A 6000-nucleotide genomic window follows, 5' to 3' on the forward strand; every position below is an offset into this window, starting at 1 on the left:
TACCCTTTTCATTGGCGCTGTTATAGCAGTTCTGGATCTATCCCACTTGAGATGTAACTTTCTTTTCAAAGAAGAGAGCAGAATATTCTTGTTAGAGCTGACATAGATTTTGTCAGATCCATGAAGGGGGCAACATGTTTTATTCCCTGGGCCACAAGGAAATCTGAATAGAGGACCCATGTAACATTCTGTTCCCCCATTATGAATTTGTGAAGTATTAAGTAGGGGTTTGTCTACACAGGGAACCTATTGCAAAATAAGCTAGGGAGTGAATTTAAAGTGCAATAGATGTTTCAAATTAAGAATGCTTTTGTGCGGTTTCATAGAAGTGGAGTAAGCTAAACCCACATCCCCTAAGGGCGTGGCTATACTTGCAAGTTAGAGCACATTAAAGCAGCCCTGGGCCCCCTAACTCCTGAGGTGTCCACACTGGTAAGGCACATAGAGTATCTGGACTCTGCAGCTGGAGCGCTCCTGGTAATCCACCTCCATGCTGCACCCCGGCTGAAACATCCAGGCATCAGTGTGGACGAGGCGTTGCATTACTGCGCTGTGATTGGCCTCCGAAAACATCCCATAATCCCCTGAAGTCAAGTGGTCACTCTTGTCGTTGTTTTGAAATCGGCTGCGGGCATGTGGATATCCCCTTTCAAAGCTCCGTTTCTGGCAGCCAGCATGCTTCTCTGCTCTGGGACAAAGCAAACCATTAGTGTGAAATGCTGCTGTTGTGAGTGTGTGTGTGTGGGGGGGGGGGGGGGAGGGTGTCTCCTCCTGTCTGAACTTACAAGACAGCATGCTGACGCACTCTCCCCTCCTCCCCCACATACACTCCCTGTCACGCTCTCCCCCCGCCCCCCATGTGAAAAGCATGCTGCAGCCACTTGCACACTGGGATAGCTACCACAATGCACTGCTCTCTGTGGCGTTGCAAGAGCTGCTAAGGTGGCCATGCCAGTGCGCTTCCAGCTGATAGCGTAAACACACGGCAGCATTTTCCCTGCTGCGGTCTCCAAAGGCTGGTTTAACTCCCAGTGCTCTACATCTGCAAGCCCTAAAAGTGCCTATGTCTACACTTAAAACACTACAGCTGCAGTGCTTCAGTGTAGACACTCCCTACAATGACAGGAGGGGTTCTCCCAGAGCTGTCTACACTGGGGGTTAGGTTGGCATAGCTACATCTCAGGGGTGTGACAAAGCCACACCCCTAAGAGACCTAGCTATGCTGATGTAAGTTCCCAGTGTAGACCAGTGTTAAATGTGGGTTAAGCATTCACATGGGGAGCTATTGCGGAATAGCTATTCCAGGCTATGTCCCGTAGCAGGCAAAGCATTAGACACTAGTCCCATTGAATTTAACTGCCCCTTTCACATGAGAAACAAAAACTCTCATGGAAAAGGGTGGCAGGATCAGGTCCCTTTTGTGCATAATCTTTGATATAAACTGCTAAAAAGGTTTTGACTTAAATAATATAATAAAGTTCAGTGATCGAAAGCACAGACAAAGTAATAACTGGCACTAGGATATGCAAGCCAGGTGAGGTCTAAAAGTGGGCAGAGAGGCAATGAAGCAAGCCAGAAATGAGAAGACATGCCACAAAGGAGAAGGCTCTTGTGACAGGTGGCTGGTGTGAAGGAATGGGGCCAGTACCAGATGAGCAGAAGGAGTGAGGTAGCGTGGAAGGGTTGAAAATAGAAATTAAATAAGTGGATCCTAGAATGAGGGTACAAAAACATGTTTCTGGGGGAGTGATGTGGTTATGGATCTGTGTAAAGGGGCTGTACGCGAGTATCCTGCATGTACTGGAGTCTAGAGAATTAGGACTTGGCAATTGCAAAAGAGAAGGGAACTGTAGTAGCCAAGAGTGCTACAAAGACTGACCTGACTCTTCCCTAGTCTGAGTTCTGTTCCCAGGCTACTTTAATTGGTATTGTTTTAGATTATTATTTATTAATGCTAAACTGTTCTCATCTCTCCAAGCAAATTGCAGAGCAAATAACCTTGCTTGAATAAGATATCAAGTTTACTTCTTATTTCTTGGCAATGGAAGATCAGCATTTGAGAAGAATTTACAGATGTTTTGTAAGTATCAACAACAGCAGAGGCAAAATGTGCAGCATTTCATGTGACGAATTATTAAGTTATGTCTGGAGACAGTAAAATACTGATGTTGAACATGTGATGTTTGAACATTCTTCTTTTGCCAGTAATCAGCCTGGTCCTTGTTTAGAGCATTCCATGTTTATAGAGTGAAAAAAAGAATGGTCTCCCAACCCCCCAAATTTTATTTTTTGTAGTTTATACTAATGCAAGGCTTTAGATCAGTTTAAGTTACTTTAAGGCCCTAAGTGGATTTAAAGTGCAAAAATAAAATTCCCCAAAATACAATTTGTGGGGAAAACATGAAGGGATCTGGCTGGATGAGCAGAGGTGTATGTTAAGAAGCAGCTGTCAGGCACCTCTTTCTGTGGATAGAAAATCCAATGGAGCAACACTGGTTGTGAATCAATAACAAACTCGTTAAGAAAGCATTTTAGCATTCCCTCCAAATTCAAACACTTACAGTAGTAATTTTGCTCAGAGTATAACTCTGTGGCTATGTCCAGACTGCACACCACTGTAGGCGGTGTGTAAGGTGTGTGTAGCCACATGCCACAGTGAAAAGCAGGCTGTGTCCATTGTAGGACACCGCTGTGTAGTGTAGCTACACATGTCAGAGAGGTGGCAGGTGGGAAAAGCTCAGGCAGCTCCCTGTGGCAGGGAAAGGCTTGGCCAGCAAGGGAGCTGTTAGAGCCTTTATCCACTGCTGGGAGCTTCCCTGCGGTGGGGAAAGACTCTGGCAGCAGGGGGGCAGTTGGGCCCTACGCTGATAAAAACAGCAGTGTAGACAGAGGAGGCACTGCTTGAGTGCATGGAGAGTCATGTCGGGTACATACTTACAGGATCCAGGCGTATCTTTACTCACCTAAGTGCCTCTGCTGATTATACCCGTACTAGGAGAGAATGCAGGGTATGCCATCTACATGCTTCCATAAGGAATGCGCAGTGTAAACATGCCTTGTGTTTCCATTTTTTTGCTAACAGCTATAAAAGCACCAGGACAGCTATGTTGTCCTACCTTTGAGTGCTGCAGTGATAGTTGATATTTGAGCCAGGTGTTCAAGATCTGTCATTTCAGGAACAACAATTTAATCCTTAGCGCTCTGATCTCTTTTACATCTTCATACTCAAGTCTTCAAGGTGGGTGTAAAAGGCTACCCTTCTGCACCTACTTTGCAGAGGTGTAAAAAAGCACCCAGTGGGCAAGGCAGTAGCAAATTGGTTCCAGCGTGTCTGCAGCAGGCATTTATATAAAGTCCCCCTTTTTCCAGGTAGCACATAGGCTGTCATTCTACTTTGCTCCACCTTTATGAGAACACTCCCATACAATGCAACAGTGGCATGATTACCATAGCACCCATCAAGTGCCAGATTTGCTCTAGCCTTGTCTTGTGAGATGCAAATTCCAATAACTAGAATAATTTTCTTTCATTTGTCACTGTTTAAGGTATTGGATTCTACTGATGCCTTCGGACAAAGAGATAGTAGTCAGTAAATTTGTTCAATTTACCTTTTGCCACATGCCATATGCCACATCTTAGTCTCCTCAATCCATGCAGCAAAGTGTGCTTGTTAAGATTTCTGTATTTATTTTGGTTTGGTTTGATTGCACAGATCATCTTGTACATAGCTTCATCTGAATTATGCCTCATGTTAAACTAGGGACCATATGCTCAGCTGATGTAAATTAAAGTCAGTGGAGCTACACCAATTTATCCCAGCTGAGGCTCTGGTACTAAGTCTTCAAAGAAGAAAACTTTTGGATTGTTACGCAAACACCATTTTCTCTTTCTTCAGCAGTAATGGCTATTGGGCCTGATTCTGATCTCAAGGAAACTGAGGTAAATCCGCCGCACTCCCAGCACTGGTAGCTATTCCTCTCACAGAGGTGGTTTTATTATAGCGCCAGGAGAGCTCTCTCCCACCGCAGGAGCTGCGACTACACAGCCACGTTAACCGCGTTTAACGTTAACCACATTTAACATTGGCTGTGTAGACTTACCCGTAGTTAGAATGTGTTTAGTCTCATTCAGCTGCAGTGTCACATGGATAATATAGGTGCTGGATGTTATGTAAAGTACCAAGAAAGAGAGAGCACTTGGGATTTGCTCTGTAATGTTCTGTACCCAAAACAAAGTAAAAAATGGCAGATGCCTCAGTGCTGTTGGCAAACAGACTCCCTTTCAGCATAGGTACAGTCTTTCCACTGTGTGGCTACATTATACCATAATGGATATCCCAAAATGGTTGTCGTATGATTCGCAAAGCTTGGTCCCTGTGATGGGGTCTACAGCAGGGGTTCTCAAACTGGGGGTTGGGACCCCTCAGAGGGTCATGAGGTTATTACAGGGGGGGCTACACCCCAACCCCACTTTGCATCCCACATTTATAAGGGTGTTAAATATATAAAAAAGTGTTTTTAATTTGTAAGGAGGGAAACACTGAGAGGCTTGCTGTGTGAAAGGGGTCACCACAAAAGTCAGTACAAAAGTTTGAGAACCACTGGTCTACAGGTTCCACACAACCAGTGCTGGGAGTAGAATACTGGGCTACGGAGGCCCTGCCCCTCAACAGGAACAGGGCACATTCCCTGTGGAGAAACAGTTTAAGAGGACACTGGTAGCCCAGGAAAAGAGCTGCATGCAGCATCAGGGAGTGTGGCTCATGCCAAGAGCTGTGCCTGAGGTTGCAACAGCTTTGTAAGGGCTGCTCTAGCAGCAGTGACTTAGATTTCCCTGATCCACTCTTTGGGAGTTGAAAGCCCTAAAAGAGATTGACTGAACAAGGCACTAAAAAACAGAAGACAGTCTGCTAAGCCAGCAACCATGCCCTAAACTGAGGCACTTGGACTGGCAGGAAGTGATCTAGGGGAAAACATAATTTGGGGTAGCTCAATAACTGGGCTAGACACTTCATAAACCTCTCTCTCTGGTAATGGGTTGGGATCTGGTGGAGTAGGTGGGCCAGGTCCCCCTACCTTGCTCCTCTGTAGTGACAGAACCTCTGGGGGAGCAGCTGGAGCACAAGGGGGTGACTGAGGCCATAGCCAGGCCCTCTCTGGGATGACTAGTCCAGCAGAAACCATAAGGCCACGACCTACCTCTAGACAAGCTGGTCATTGGACCTTCCCACAGCAATCCCTGAAGCTTCAGGGTAAAGAGCGATCGCTTCAGTTGGAGGGAGGAAAAGTGACAGGTTAAATATAAAAGTACCAAAAATAGTAAAACTTTCTCAATTCCTAGCTTGGCCACAGGCTGTGTGTGACCTTGGGCAAGTCAGTTAGGGCCAGATTTTTAAAGCCATTTATGCACCTAACTCCCAACTGTGCCCCAGTTACCATCTGTACAGTGGAGATAATAGAACCTCTTTTCTCCCACCCTTTGTCTTCCTTCTCTGTTTGGATTGTAAGCTCTTCAGGCAACGGCTGTCTCTGACTTACTACATGTTTGTGCAGCTCACCAGGAGCTGAGATCCTGGCTGGCATGCCAAGGCGTGACAGCTTTATAAATAATACTTACTAGTAATACACTCCCCCACTGCCATGCCAATCACAGCTGTGCCTGCCTGGGTGGTGGAGGAAAGGTTTTGGCTAATTACTAGAAAAGGGCTCTAATTATCCACCCCCAACCACAAGCAAAATCAACAGGCCTGAACGGAGGTAAAGCCAGACTAACTAAGATACTGTTGATAAAGCTTTTCAACCCAGCCAATGCCCTCAGCACTATTTCTCCAGCTATTAACAGCAATGAAGGTTTACAAAATCACAGGCTAAAAAAATTAGCTGTTTCTAACACACTTAAACCCATACACGCATACTACAGATATTTAAAACATGCCTAGTTAAAGCGTTAAGGGCCTGATTCCAAAACCCACCAAAATCTCCTATTAATTTCAATGATGCA

This window comes from Caretta caretta, chromosome 11 (genome assembly GCF_965140235.1).
Source record: "Caretta caretta isolate rCarCar2 chromosome 11, rCarCar1.hap1, whole genome shotgun sequence".
Taxonomy (NCBI): domain Eukaryota; kingdom Metazoa; phylum Chordata; order Testudines; family Cheloniidae; genus Caretta; species Caretta caretta.